At 43.6% G+C, this 15969-nt stretch overlaps 1 long non-coding RNA gene across 1 annotated transcript; it reads left to right on the forward strand.

Annotated features, from left to right (window-relative positions):
• Nucleotides 1-11846: 11846 nt before the first annotated feature.
• LOC108640710 lies at nt 11847-14802 on the forward strand. The gene is made up of 3 exons (XR_001921423.1): nt 11847-11881; nt 12767-12941; nt 14649-14802. It is a non-coding gene; the product is annotated as an uncharacterized LOC108640710 (long non-coding RNA).
• Nucleotides 14803-15969: the final 1167 nt, after the last annotated feature.

Raw genomic sequence — 15969 nt, forward strand, 5'->3', positions numbered from 1 at the left:
TCTTTTAACAGGGCCTTAAGTCTACTTTAGGTGTTTATTAAAAAGTTTAACTAATTAACAGCCCTTCTGCACACTTGAGTGTACAAACAAGCCAAGATAACGCTGTTGTTTGCACTGTGCTGACTGATCTAAAGCACTCAGATAATTTCAATATTACTGATGATGATTATGCAGCAACAACATTTACAAGACAGCACTAATACTTGCTATCTGCTAATGCAGGGTTACCTGGAGGGAGTTAAATCTCCTCGTGGAGCATGTCATGATTCAGACAACAAAGCAACTCTGACTTCTGTGAGCTGTGTTAACATATATACATTAAAATACTGATTTCATTAATCTGTCTATAATGCACTAAAAAATGGCATTTGAATAAAAATTAAAAGCTGAAGATGCACCCATCAGGTAAGACCAAAAGCCAAAATTATTCTTTATTCCCCTTTGCAAAGCTGCTCAAGACTGCAGGCCTTCTGTCAGTAGAGATATAGTACTATTATTTCACTCCAAAAACAGAGAAATCAGAACCTTTGTATCAGTGATCTCCCCTCTTCCTCCTTGAGATTAAAGGTGACTCGTTCAGGTGTAAGTATTTTTAATCACCTTCAGAACCTACAGGTCCAAGTTTCACAAGTGACTTGAAAAGATACTTGTGAAATTATTTCTATCATTTAATTTGGCCCGATATAAATTGACACCAGATAGTCCTGGCAGCCATCAGCTTTAGCTCTGCTGATACAAAACAGTAAATAAGGAAACAACTTGAAAAAGGCTCAGTAAAAAGCATCAATATGGTGACATATCACCAAATAAAAACTTCCATAATAACTCAACTCCCATGAAACTCCAAAGTGGCACGAGCTTTATTGACATTTGAATATTTTTTTAAACAGTTACCTGGACAACGGAAGCAGATCCTCAGTTTTAAAACTGGATTTTGTATTCATGAAAAATACTTGCATAGAGGTTTGGGTTTACAGTTTGCTTGTACCTCCAGCTGCATGTTTTAACTTCATGCTGGCCCAAACACACCTGTGCTGGGTGACAATGTCAGAAACGTAGGTGACAAAATTTAACAGAGGAGTTTTTCTTGCATCAGGAAGGTTTTACTCATTATACCCTCAGGTAAATTAGCACAACTAAAGCCAATACAGTTTTGTAGGAATCAACATTCCCAGCCATCAACAGAGGTAAGAAATTCAAGGCCTGGGTGTCTGCTGTAAGGACCCCGAACTTTTTGCTTTTTAATTACAGCATTAATGAAGTCAAGCTCACAACCCCCCCCAAAACACATGCTAAAACCCGTCACTACCTAAAGATTTCAAGCCTCCCAAAATTAAAACTTTACTCTCCATTTTTCCATTAGTTCCATTCTCCTCACCAGTCCAGATATGAACATGGGGTAAACTAGAGAATTGCACAATCCGTCAATAAAATAAACGTGTTTGCAACTACTGTCCATATGACTCAAGTTGTCAGTAAAAACTGCCACCAGCGCTGTGCTTGCAGAAAAATGTCCATAAATGCATTATTGCGACTGGCAGATCGATGTCCATAATAAAAACAAATAGAGTTAACAAGTGCTGCCTTCCCCGAGTTATGCCACGGGTGGGATGTGTATCCAGCTTCCTCAACAACTTCTGGGAACGAGCATTACAGTGTTAGGCACTTGCTGACTGCACCAGCTCTGCAAGCAGGGATCATTCCAATGCAGGAAGCCTTTAAAGCATTAAACCAAATATTAGTGCCTTCAGGATGGGTTTGGAAATCTCACACATTCAGAATTTGACATGGGAACAGACCCCCTGCTCTAAAGGCTGAACCATCTGCCCCATTGTGATATCAGGAAGAAAATGTTCCCTGGGAGGGTGGTAAGGCACTGGTATGGATTTCCCAGAGGATGCTCCATCCCTGGAAGTGTCCAAGGCCAGGTTGGATGGGGCTTGGAGAAACCTGGTCTAGTGGAAGGTGTCCCTGCCCATGACAGGGGGTGGAACAAGATGAGCTTTAAGTTTACTTCCAGCCCAAAAAATTCTGTGATTACATGATACTGCTCCATGAAATATAAAATGAAGATGTTAACAACTACCACAAGCAGGAAGGCTTTTTCTCTCAGGAAATAAGTGTAATTTAAGTGGAGCTGCAGCCCAGGCAGAACAGCTCAGTGTTAAACATCCCAACACATTGGGATCTACAGTTTGTTCTCAGAGTCTCTTACAGCACCAACACCTGAAAAACCACCCCTCCTGAAACCACCACAAATGAGGACATCACCAGAAGTGGAGGACAAGGCTCACAAGGAAATTATGCATTGCTAGAGCAGGCAGCTCATGGAGGTTTAATTTTTAAGCATCAGGTGTTCTCATTCCTCCAAATCCCTAGTTGTACAGGAAAAAACCACTACAAAAACAGCATCCGTGTCTTTGACATGTTCTCCTTTGAATTCTTTTGCATTACTGCTCCTTCCAGCTGTTTCCCCTGTCACCAAAGTCAGTTTAACCAGTATTTCTCAAGTGCAGCCTTTCCACCTTACCCACAGTTCCCATAACAAACTTTGTTTTTCCTGCACAAGTCCTTAAATCAACCATTCAGGGCCACCCCAATATTCCAGAAGGCAGGAGCTTCTCCTCCAGGTTACAATCCCTTCAGTGATGCCATGAGCTGATTCTCTACATAAGTTAAGCACTAAACAGTGGTGACAAGATAATTACAGACTTATCAAGAGATAAAGTAGTCACGGTAACACAAGTTGCACTATAACTACAACAGTTTCCTATAGAGCTTCTGTTCAGTTGCTGGTGTAATTGGTGCAATTAACTTGTCATGGATCAGAATGCAGATAGGAACTGCTAAAGCCACCTTCCAAGCTCACATAGCCACATCTTTTTCCCTCTGAAACTTGAAGCTTTTGGTAGAAGTGTCCACATCTGGAACATTTCTGTTTGAAAACAAAGCAAACAAAATTTTTACTAGAAAAAATTATGTCACAGAATGACAACACCCACAAGAAAACCACCTGACAAATTTCACATAACTGGATGGTTTTTAGAAGTATCCTGCATTCCAGGGATGGGTTTTGCCCCAGAAGGAGTAAGCTTTACAAACATCACAGCAGTCCAACACCAAAGAACTTAAAGATTAACGAAGCCAGAGAGAAGGTGGGAGAGGGCAAAAGCCTCAGTGCAAAATTAAGACCTGAAGAAACAACTTGGGTTTAAAACAAGGTATTTTGTGTCTTCTGTGAGGGGGGAGCACAAGCCTAACAAGAGTTAGTCGAGAAATGACTGTCACAGTATAAATGTTATGCCCCAGTTCATAAAATGGAGATTTCAATGTGAAACACTGCAGAGAGACTGCATCTCACTGTTTAACAAGAGCTCCATCTGCAAAAATAAGACAAAACTCAGTAACAGGTTTATTTGGGAGGGCAAAACAATAAATAATTCTTTACACTTACTGCGCTTCAAAAACTGCATTAAGTTACAACATTGTAATTATTTTTAAAAAGCTGCAGAGCTTGGCTTTTACACCAGTGGCAAAAGGATACTTTTACATTAATATCAATTTGATAGGTATGACAGAGTAACAGGTCAGGTCAAGCTGGAAAGGGGTCCAACTTCCCTGCTCAAGCAGACTCATTCCAAAGCACATGGCACAGGATTGCATCCAGCTGGTTCTGAATATTTCCAGTGAGGGAGACTTCACAACCTCTCTGGGCAACCATTTGGGAATTATTTTGGTGCAGTTCCATGCTAATCTGCTCTGACTACAGAAAGCAGAGCACTGCCATCCATCCACCCCAGGACTACTCAACCCACAGCAAATACATGGCATAGGATTGCATCCAGAAAGTTCTGGAACATCCCCAGTCAGGGAGAATCTGGGCAATCTTTTGAGAATTATTTTGGTGCAATTTCACGCTGATCTGCTCTGACCACAGGCTGCTGCCATCCATCCATCCAAGCCAACTACCTCCGCCTACATCTACGTGGAAAACAACGCACTTTTAGGTGCCCGGGCTCCCCCAGCAGCCCTAAACCCCGCCCCGGAATACTCCGAGTTGGAAAGGACCCACGAGGATCACCGAGTCCAACTCTGCGGTGCGGCGCTCTGACCAAGCGAACCCGGGGTTGGGGGGGTCCCGTTCGCAGGGTCACAGGACGGCGGTACCCGGAGGGGCGGAGCGTCCCCATCCCCATCCCATCCCCATCCATCCCTCCCGTCCCGTCCCGTCCCGTTCCTTACGTTCGCTGCGTGGCAACGAACCTTCAGCGCAGGGCGAAGCTGGGAGCGCTCACCTCCCATCCCACCTCCGCCGCCCTGGATGTCCCTGGGTGTCCTGGATTGTCCGTGGATGCCCTGGATGTCCCTGGAATGTCCCTGGATGCCCTGGATGTCCCTGATCGCCCTGGGTTGCCCGGCCCGGCGACTACCTGCCGGGCGCGAGGAGCACGAGCGGCGGTGCGGGGGCCGATCCGGGCAGCGCGCTGCGGGGGCGGAGGCCGGGGCCGCCCGGAAGAGGCAGAGCCGGAGGGTTCCAGCGAGCTCCGGGCCGGGTTCGGTGACTCCTGTGTGTTCGCTCCCTGCTCGTATGGCCGGGCAGGAGGGGCACATCCCCCGGTGACGGCCCCGGAGCGCGTCCCTGCCGCGGGCACACCCGGGGCAGCGCGGCTGTGCCCGCACACAGCCGTGTCGGAAACACGGATTGCTGTAAAAATCCATCACAGAGCAGCGATCTGAGCGCACTGACCAGCCGGGGTGTCCAGCCTGGGGAGGAGAAGGCTCCGGGAGACCTTCGAGCCCCTTCCAGTGACTAAAGGGGCTCCAGGAGAGCTGGAGAGGGACTTGGGACAAGGGCATGAAATGACAGGACAAGGGGGAATGGCTTCAAACTAACAGAGGGCAGGTTAGATGGGATATTGAGAAGAAATCCTTCCCTGTGAGAGTAGAGGGGTGCTGGCACAGGTTGCCCAGAGAAGCTGTGACTGTCCCATCCCTGGAAGTGTCCAAGGCCAGGTTGGACGGGGCTTGGAGCAACCTGGGCTAGTGGAAGGTGTCCCTGCCCGTGGCAGGGGGGGGAACTGGATGATCTTGAAGGTCCCTTCCAACCCAAACCAGTCTGGAATTTTGTAATTTGCAATCATGGGTAAAGGTGGGGACAGGGAATTAAACCAAGGTTTTCAGAGGATGAAATGTTTTGCAAATACAATTCCTAGAAGAGGAGACAAGAGGGAGATAAGAGGGAGTGAAATGTCAGACAGAAGTAAACTGTAGGGTGAAGTTTATTTGAGGTCGTAAAAAAAAAAACAAACCACTGAAGAAAAAATGCCAGCAAAGTTTTTCCAGCCAGATAGTCTTTCACTGTCTAAATCTTAATCTAAGTTACATCAGCAAAAATTTTATTAGTTGTGCTGTATGACTCAGACACTAACACAGAATGGAGGAATCCACTTGGGAAAGATCAAAACAATTTTTAAAATTCATTGCAGAATTCTGGAAATCCTTTTTTTCATGTAAAAAATATGTATATAAAATAAGTGTAAAATAAACAGTTTTTAGTGTTTGTGTGTTAAATGTGATTCAAAAAAACCCCAACAACTATTGTCCAACATGCAAAAGTTTCCCTAAAACAGTTGAAAATAGTTGGACTAGAGCAACTATTGACATTGGTGTGTAACAGTACTGAGATAATTGCTGATTTTAGAAGTAATATTTTTAACATGACACCAAGTTTTCCCTTTTGCTTTCAGGCCCGTTAACCTTGAGTCTCCCAAGGAAGTGTAAGCAGGGAATGTTTACCACCCTGTCTTACTTTCTTTACTGTCTGCCCAGGCAAAACATGGGCCAAAAGTCACTTGAAATTGTTGTCAGATAATAAAAATGTCCACAGACCCTCCGCACTACCCTGGTAATTGCAACCTGCAAACACACCAGTACTGAACACAGTAGAAATGATCTGTGAATCTGTGTGATCTCTGGATTGCAATTAATATAAATGAGTTAACAATGATAAATTCAGATCTCATCATATGAGCATTTTATGGACAGAATTCCATTTAAAGCAGCAAACAAAAAATATTACAATAAAGGAAAAACCTATGAAAAGGTGTTGAATGTTTGGAATAAGTCACAACCAGTTACAGGCTTTTGGTTCATGGTTTCTTTTGTGCTTTCAGAATTCATCTCTGACTTGGCTTTTCAGTAGCTGTCAGTGAACAGATGATTCAAACTATTGCGATGCCATTTGCTGATGAGAAAATGAAATTTTTCACTAGTTCTAATGAAGCTCAGATTAATGATCAATTAAAAGATGCTGCCCCTGCATGCCCATACAAAGGCTATGGCTTATGTAAGGGTGATCTCATCTCTAAATAAAAGGTCAGAAAGCTCTGGAATGGATGGGATACTCTAGAAATAGTTATTATTATACACGCTGTAGAACTGGCTGGAGTCTTCCCTCTGTCCTGATATCCTTGACTCAAAAGTAGCCTGTTCCTGAAACTTTATTATAAGTGGAAACTTCCCCAAAATACATATTAATCTTTTCTGCCTCCTCTCCCAAGGTGATCTCCTTATTGCCTGGAGCATGAAAATTGATTATCTTTAATATGATTTTAGTTTGCATTATAACAGGCTTGAATGGGAATGTAAAATATCCAGACTTTCTTAAATCCTACCATCTTGGGCTTTGGTGGTGGATCCACAAGTTGTGTGTTTGCACTATAAAGGAATGTTTCTCTGCGCAGTTTCAAACTTTACTGCATTGGAACTTGATTGAGTGCCATATATTTCTGTTTATAAATGAGGTAAAAAATACTTTTGATCAATTTCCGCTCTGCCCTCAGAATTATGAACATCTTATTCAAATTTCTAACCCTTCTACTGGCCAGATTTGGATCTTAAGCATCCTTTCAGCCATTGAACTTCTGAATTTCTATCTAATATGTCCTTTAACAACAGCAACATCCTTTATTAGATGTGTCACTGGTCAATGACATCAGTATCAACAGAACATCTCTCTCTCTCTCTCTCTCTCTCTCTTTATATATATATATATCGTTTTACATTTATTTAGGTCTCTTCCTACTACTATACTTTATCTACCTCATCAGACTTCTTTATTAAATTAGCTCTGAGGGCCCCTAAATGGTAATTTTCTCCCCAGGAGTTTCCAGCATTCAGTTATGACACATTCAGTCTAATTCACTAATACTAAAACTTTTAGGGGAATTTTCATAACACTGATCCTGTCAGAAGGTACAGAATTTCTAAAATGTTTTTCAACTCATGTCCCATGTCTTTGTTTTTCATTCCAGGCCTTTTCTCTCAGTCTTTATTTTATTTAAGTCTGTTACTTATAAGACATTGCATTTCCTTTCAGTTCTTTATTTGTTATTACTTGGTCATTTAATGTGGCATTTTCAGGTACAGAATGGTATTTTCTCAGGACTGGAACATCTGTAGTTTTCTTCCAGTGACAGCACATGAATTTGCTTCCAAGTAAACCAAAGCTTAAACCAATCCATGAACTTCAAGGTCAAAGGCTGTGATGGGGTGGGATGAAAAACTAAAAATGGAGGATTTTATTAAATGCCTCGAGATGTGAATTCACAAATATTTCAGGCTGGATTAAATTCCTTGTTAAGGACTAACCTCTGGAAGCATCTACTTTCTGCAACATCTGCTGTGGAGGAGAGACTTGGGCACTGGAGCTGTAACTGCCCCCTCGCTGGAGCCGGGACAGGAACAGATGGAGTCTCAGGGACGACGTGGGATTGAAAATCACTCTGATTTGGACCTCACTTGTAGATCTTTAATTTCCCCCCAGAGAAAATTGTCAGATTGGAGCACAGGCATAATATATTTGTGTGTCTGTGCTTTACTGAGTCAGAATCTGGCCTCGCTCACTTCCTCTGCTCCTCTGACCTCTCCTCAGCTGCGAAGAACCGCAGGAATGTAACCTGGTGTGATTTCAGTGCAACGAGTAAATAAGTCTTGCCTTTCACATTTAGAAGAACCAGGAAAAAAAAAAAAAGGCTGAATGAAACCAGAAACTGTGATTTTGTTTGCCAAGACTCTGGTGTTTTCTCCACAGCAGGGATGTGTCCTGCAAATTTCAATCTGGAAATATTCATGTCCATACAGAGCTGGCTGTTTGATCTGAGCATGTTTTGTTCTTTAATTGGCCCTGAAGGAGAGTGTGTGTGTGTAAAAACACTCCGAATCTGGTTTCTTAATAGGTTTTTAATAATAAGAAGTAACCTCTTATACCAAACTTCTGTTTGCAGCACATTTTGGGAGTTTGTCCCTGTGTTTTAATTGATGTGAAATGATGGGAAGCACCTGAGTCACTGGGAAGAGGAGCATGATGGGTGTAAGAGGGAAAGTTAAATTTGGTGATGTGGGATGTGATTTGTGTGTAAGAAAAGAGGTCTAAGGGTTATTCTGAAGATTTGTGATTTTCTGTGATTTTCATCCTTCATTCTGGTTCTAAGTAGTTGGAAGACTTTAAATGTCCACAGTTCTTTAAATTCAAGGGCGTTCAGATAAAAATCTGTACATTTTAAATGGTCATCATCTTTGAAATAGTTTGTCACCCTCGCTAACAAAACTTTTTCACTCTCTCTTCTCCCAAAACATTCTCCAAGCTTGTTCGATTCCACTTCTAAATCTGGATTCATCTCTATTAAAAAAAAACAAAGGGTAAGCTCAGAGTTGGGATATATTGAGCAGGAATACAAGTGGTTCCTGTGCTGGGAGAGGAAGGAAATTGGGTGGTTCGAAGTGTAGAATTACTGGTAAGTTCAGAAAATGTATTTTAGTAGTCAGAGCATTTTCAATACTTATGAAGAAGCTTGGGATTGGGAGAAATATGATTTCCTGCAATCAAGGTGCTGGGAGTTGTTTGCCAGCCACTAATGCCTTTAGGGAAATCTCATAGCAAAGTGTGTAAATGAAAGGCATATTAGCAGAGATTGGCTTCATTTTCTTTAGGGCAAAACCATAAAATGTTATGGTGTTTCATATGCCCGACTTCAGGTGGTTTAGTTATCTCCTGGCTGCTCTGTTCCAGAAGTTGTTGGAAAATGTTTTGACAATATTGGTGAAACTAACTGGTATAAATTTTAACAGTTGTGCTACAGAGAAATTTGTGCAGTAAAAATACTTATAAATGTTAAATAAGAAGAATTTTGGGTCAATAAGACCAATGATAAATCTCCTCTTAAATTAAGTGTGCCTGGAGTCCTATATTTAGTGGAGCTATTGCCAAATTCCAGCAAGGCTCAAGCATTTCCAATAATTATTACAGCAAAATTTGCAGCATATGTTTTTTTCCTATTGACGTATTAAGCATATTTGCAATAGAACACATCCTTCAAGGGACTGGGCTATTGTAACCTGGTTAGAGATGAGCCCAACATTGTCATCAGTGTAAATGACTTGGGAAATCATAGGGAAAATTGAAGGGTTTGGTTTGGAAGGGACCTTAAAGATAATCTAATTCAACTCCCCTGCCATGGGCAGGGCCACCTTGCACCAGGTTGCTCCAAGCCCCGTCCAACCTGGCCTTGGACACTTCCAGGGATCCAGGGGCAGCCCCAGCTTCTCTGGGCAACCTGTGCCAGGGCCTCTCCACCCTCATAGCCAAGAATTCCTTCCCAATATCCCATCTAACTGCGCCCTTTTACGGTTCAAAGCCATTCCCTCTTGCCCTGTCTCTCCAGGCCCTTGTGAAAATATTCTTAATAATTCTTTTTTTTTAATGAAGATTCCTCCTTGCATTCCCACCTATGCCATAGGCAGGTGAGGTGCCAACGGTTACTGTGCTGTTGCATTCCCAGAACTGGCGTCATCAATCCCTTTGCAGGAAAAACTTGCTCCCAGATAAAACTGAGTATTTACTGGGAAGGACTGGAAATTAAATCAAGTTAATTCCTTTTGGGCTCTCTAACCAAGCCCTGTGTGCATGTGCAGGGACATTGCGGAGTCACATATTGCATCCTTAGAAATGAATCCACGTGAAGTTGGTCCTAACATGCCTCTTGCACCAGAGGAAATGGATATTACAGTTGCTGGGTTGAAACGTGCGCTCAAATGCATTGGGAGTTTGATACTATTTTTCAAGCTGCCAAATAGATAATGTCAGAACATTTCTGAAATGGGATCCTCACATCAAGATATACGGCACCAATCAGCTCACATCAGGCAAAGTACAGCGGAAAGCTGTGGATGGAGGAGACTACTACAGAATTTCCATTTTCATTCCCTATGTCAACAGCTTTGTAACTTACCTAGTAGATTGTTTTATGTTTTCCAGACATATTCTCAGTAGACCACAAACACTACATTCAGCTCAGCCTTCAGAACCCAAAGAATTAGATATGCTGTAGTTTATGAAATGGATGTTTATGAAAGTATCCTTTGTTTGAATTGCTCAAAAACCCAACATGAATTCAAACTTTGACAGCGTAAGCAGAAAATAAGAGGGCCATAGTGATCTCCCAAATGTAGCCTTAACTATTGAGGTTCTCATATTGAAAATGCAATTTTCTGTCTAGATGTTTATGAATGTCTTCAAATTCCCTTTCATAATAGCCCCTTTTTGACAGGCCTTTTTCAACTCTGAAATATGAGAAGAAAGGTTGCTGCAGAATGTAGTATATACCATTACAGGAGGTGCACCTCTGTCCCTCAAGCCGACCGTGCTCCTTCGGAAGTCAGGGATGATATATGTGTGTGGAGGAGGTTGCAGAGCCCAAGATCCGTTGCAGGGAAGCAGGATTCTTTTACTGAATCACAGTGAGTTCAGGTGCTAAAACACGATGTGACACTTTAGGGAGCCTGTCTGTGTAAAATGTATGAATTCTGTATGATTTTATAAACTGCGGGTATAACTCCAGCCTCGTGTAATCTTCCGAGTGCTGGCAAACCTCATCACACAGTCACTGAAGAACAGTCAGAACTGTTCATATTGAATTACTCTCCACAGGTAGAAATGTGTTTTGTTTTGGAGAGGGTCTAAATGAAAGGAATCAGTTTCCCGTGGATAACCTGCGTGTGGTAGAACCAGTGTCACCGGGATGGATGGGCAGCAGTGCACAGCACAACAGAGCTGAACATACGCAGGTTCTACCTGTTCTCCCACACATTTTCACACTGTCCTTGTGCTTTTGTAAGGACCTCATGGCAAATGATTGTGCTCTTGGGCAGCTGAGGGATAGAGCCCCTCAGAAGACTGTATCCTGAGCTGGATCCCCATAGCATGACCAGCAGGTCGAGGGAGGGGTTTCTCCCCTTCTGCTCTGGTGAGACCCCACCTCCAGTTCTACCTCCTGCTATGGGGTCCCAGCACAAAAAAGACCTGTTGGAATGAGTCCAGAGAAAGCCACAAAGGTGATCAGAGGGCTGGAGCACCTCTGCTTTGGAGCCAGGCTGGGAGAGCTGGGGGTGTTCACCTGGAGAAGGCTCTGGGGAGACCTGAGAGCTCCTTCCAGTGCCTAAAGAGGCTCCAAGAGAGCTGGAGAGGGACTTGGGAAAGGGCCTGGGGAAGGGCCTTAAGCTGAAGGAGGGTAGATTTGTTTTAGATATTAGGAGGAAATTCTTTACTGTAAGAATTGTGAGTCCCTGTCACAGGTTGTCCAGAGAGGTTGTGGACTCACAATCTCTGGAGATATTCGAGACCAGGCTGCATGTGGATCTGAGTAACCTGATCTAAGGATCCCTGCCCATGGCAGGGGAGTTGGAACTAGGTGATCTTTAAGGTCCCTTCCAACCCAAACCATTTCATGATTCTATGTTTATGACTCTATGATTCTATGATTGGAGAATCCCATTGTTGGATCTCCAAACAACTGGTGACCCAATTGCCAAGACAACTGGACAGGTCAGATAAGCCAAACTGGGAGCTCTCTACATATTCTCATGTTCTCTAAAGAAATAGTATTTAAATGATGTTTCTCTGAGGGGTTAGAAAGGCAAAGAGGAAGGCAGGAAGAAGTGCAAGCTCTTTGCCAAGCAGCACTCCCAAAGGAAAGCTGGAACCCTGTCCAATTGCATTTCTGTGCAACCTCAGTGGTAAATTGGGGCACTCACTTCACTTCTTGTGTGTTTCATTAACATTTTTGCATAAATACAGTGTACTGTACTGTATTCCACTGTGAGTGGAATAGAAATCTGCCCTGAAAATGTTTATCTTCTCTCTTTTTTTTTTTAAATATATAATGTTATTTGTCTCTTAACAGTAGTGGGAAATACACAGGGTTCCTGTTCCTCATAGCAATCTTGGTGTGAGTTTGGGTTCAGCTCCCCATTCAAACAGCAGTCTAAGTATAGAATAGATAAATATATAAAGTATTTTATAAATATAAAAATAAAAATGGGTGTAATTCTGTGCCTGTTCTCAGAAGATGCTGATGTCCGGGCTCGGAGCAGAGGAACTCACTGGTTAATTGGATCCATGGTGGAGCAATACTGGGAAGTCCCCTGGCTGGGCTGAGCTTGACCTGGCTCTGTTGCCACACCTCCTGGGAGGCAACATCCCTCCAAAATGCTCCTGAGGCCACAATCCAGCAAATCCATATGGCAGGTGCACAGCTGGGGTGAGATGCTCCCATGTGTCCATTTGTAGGCAAATCTATTCCATGTTCAGCTTCCAAAGTCGGTTTAATAATAAACATTAAAATACCAACTGACCTGCAAGAGGAGAAAAAAAATTTGTTTGTGACATTAAACACCTTCACATGAAATAATTCAAGTTAACCTGCAGCAGATTTTAAGCATAAGCAAGTCCCTGGGTGGTGAAGGTAGAGATGTGCACCCTGAAAAGGTCAGACAGCTGCTGAAACCTCCGTGTGCTCCCAGTTCTGACAAAAATGAGGTGGAGGCAAAGACAACTCCAGAGCCAGCCTGAGGAGTAGGAGAGGAGTGTGCCAGTCAAAAGAGAGGTAACATTTCTATTTCTGATAGTGCTGGAAGGTACCAGGAGTCAGGAGGAGCTGGAGAACAAGTGCTCCATCTCCTGAATTTGCATATCTTGTCTAAAACTTTCCAGATTCTCCGCTCTCAGGATGCTCCCTCCAAATCGCTGCCATCCCCTGCCTGGTTTAGCTTTTCCTGGCTTTACGGAAGCACAACAGGAAAACCAGCCAAGTTGAACCCAATATAATGGTTGAATAGTTTTATTCTGCTCTGGAACACGGAGCAGAGATCGTTTTGATTCGTTTATTGTTTCAGCGCTGGGCAAATACAAATATTTCTCTTGCGTCCGAGGATATTTTTAATCCTGCTTTTTAGATGTTGTTTTATTTTGCTTGAAACTCCAAATGCATTCTTCCCAGAATTTCTAAGCTCATTCTTTTTAATTTTTTTAAGGGTATCCTGTCACTTTTTAAATACAGTCTTTTCATGTTGCCAGTGAATTGCTTTGATCTGCAGATGAAAACTGATGAGACGCCGTTTCCTCAGCGCTGAACTTTGCCAAAAGTTCCGAGTGTGTCTGCAGTGGAGCCTGCCAGGATCCGAAATTCGGGAAAATAAAATTCCTGACAGGACTTTCCAAAGCAATCTTTTCCCATTGTCTGTAAAACAAAAAGCCCAGGACAAGGCGTCTGTGGTTTGGTAGCATGGAAGTGAATGAATGGAAAAGAAACACAGTTTGGTGGGCGTATTCTCTAGTTTATTTATGGAGTAATAGCTGGGAAGTAAAGTTATATTCCTCTTTCTCTGTGCCACATCTCCATGACTCAAGGGATCTGGGAAGGGAGGAGCTTGGAGCATGGAGGGAGAGCTGGGGGAAAAAAATTGCCCCTGAAATGGTCTTAATAAATTTATCCTGAAAAGGACCATATACAGTGATGCTGTAGGATTGTAAAATAGTCTTGGGTGGATTGGAGGAGGTCTTCAAGTCATCCCTCTGCCCCAGCTCCAGGATCAGACACAACTGCTCAGGGCTTTCCCCAACCAGGTCTGGAAACCCCCAAGGCTGAGGACAGCCCAGCCTCCCCGGGGATCACATTCTTCAGCTCCTCTGCCCTCCCAGGGAAGATGTTTTTCCTGAAAATCCAGTACTTTTGGTGCCTCTCGGTGCTGAAGTTCAGGAAACACACATGTCCCTTGGGGGGAAATGGGCTATTTTGGTCAATTCATGCCAAATTACATAGTGGGTGGTTGGAAGCTCAACATTATTCTCATAAATATCACAGTTCCCTCAGATTCAGATGAGTGATTCTTTTTAGCTGAACTGCTACTTGAATTCTACAGCATATTCCAGGGAATAAGTAAATAAAACACCATTCATGCCATGGGATCAGCATACTAATTTATGGCCAGATCTGAAGCCTTTTCCCAAGGCAAAATACAATTAAAGCCAGGCAGAACTTGACCCGAGTGAGCACTTCAGCATTTGATCTGTGAATTTGACTTTTCTGAATTTTTATTATTTTTATACAGTAGTAAAAGTCTCTCCTGCTGGTGATTTTACATTGTGCTGGATATTGAATTCCTTGCAGCAAAGGCCTCACCTCTTGAAACCTAATCTTATATAGCATGCCATCTAAAGAACTTAATTCTTATTGGGATAACAAGTTTAAAAACATATATTTTTAAAGCACATCCGTGACATTTTTGTTAACCTGGTTCTAACGGTGATCCAGCAGGAACAGCAGAGGATGAAAAGTGAGGAACAGGCTGAGATCTAATCTGACCCAACTCATTGATTCCCTCCCTGACCTTGGGTAAGCCTTTTGACCTGCCTGGGCCTCAGTCAACTCAGCTGGAAAATTGGGTAAAGAGCAGAGCCAGTTAGAAAACCATCTTCAATTTGAACAAAGATTTCCCGGAGACCCAAAAAAAGTGAGTGTAGTCATTTGGTACAGACATAATTGATTGTGGACTGCACAAGAATAACATCCTGAGCTGTGGGATCCCATGGATGACATCTCATTTGTCCTGTGGTGGCTGGGTGGTCTCTGCGTCCACTTTTCCTGTCTCCAGAACTGTATTTTCCTTTTCACGGTGTTAGTCTGGCCGTGTCTGCCCTCAGTAGGAATGTGGCTCAAATACTGTATGAGCCTAGGAAGATGGTGAGGTGTTGTCATTATTCCTGTTCGGATGAGAGTTACTGAAGTAAATTATTGCCCCCTGGATTTAGCATGACCTGGAGTGGCATCACATGGTACTGTGCCAATAACACATAGAAATGAAATCAGGGATTTACAGAATGACAAAATATTTTGAGTTGCAAGGGACCCACAAGGATCATCGAGTTCAACCCTTAGCCCTGCACAGGCCCATCCCCAGGAGTCACACCATGCGCCTGAGAGCGTCATCCAAACACTCCTTGAGCTCTGGCAGCCTTGGTGCTGTGCCCACTGCCCTGGGGAGCCTGTTCAGTGCCCAACCACCTTTGGGGAAGAACTTTTTTCTAACATCCAACCTAACCCTCCCCTGACAAACTCCAGGCCATTCCTGAATTCATTACTCAGAATTCATAGATCACAGAATGGTTTGTGTTGGAATGGACCTTAAAGCCCATCCAGTTCCACCCCCTGCCATGGGCAGGGACACCTTCCACTAACCCAGGCTGCTCCAAGCCCCGTCCAACCCGGCCTTGGACACTTCCAAGGATGAGGCAACCGTAACTTCTCTGGGCAGCCTGTGCCAAGGCCTCCCCACCCTCTGGGATTCTCCTGAGGCTTTCCAATATGTCCTGGCTTTTCCAAGCCTTGTTTCCTGCCATCAGTCTGGCCCCAGCGGTGCCTGTAGTTACCAAGAGGAGGGTTCAGGCTGCAATCCCAACATCAATCCTCGTGTGTAAGGTCAAGTCAGAACCCCTTTGCTCCACAGCGTGCACGAGATGTGCCTAAAACTGGAAGCGTGGGGTTGGCTTTGTGCAGATCCCCCCATCCCTGGTGGAGCTGTTTCTCCAGCCCGGCTGCTGGAGCAGCCCCCAGGCGCAATCTGGAGGGTGCAGTC

This window comes from Manacus vitellinus, unplaced genomic scaffold, assembly GCF_001715985.3.
Source record: "Manacus vitellinus isolate BGI_N305 unplaced genomic scaffold, ASM171598v3 scaffold_40_pilon, whole genome shotgun sequence".
Lineage (NCBI taxonomy): Eukaryota > Metazoa > Chordata > Aves > Passeriformes > Pipridae > Manacus > Manacus vitellinus.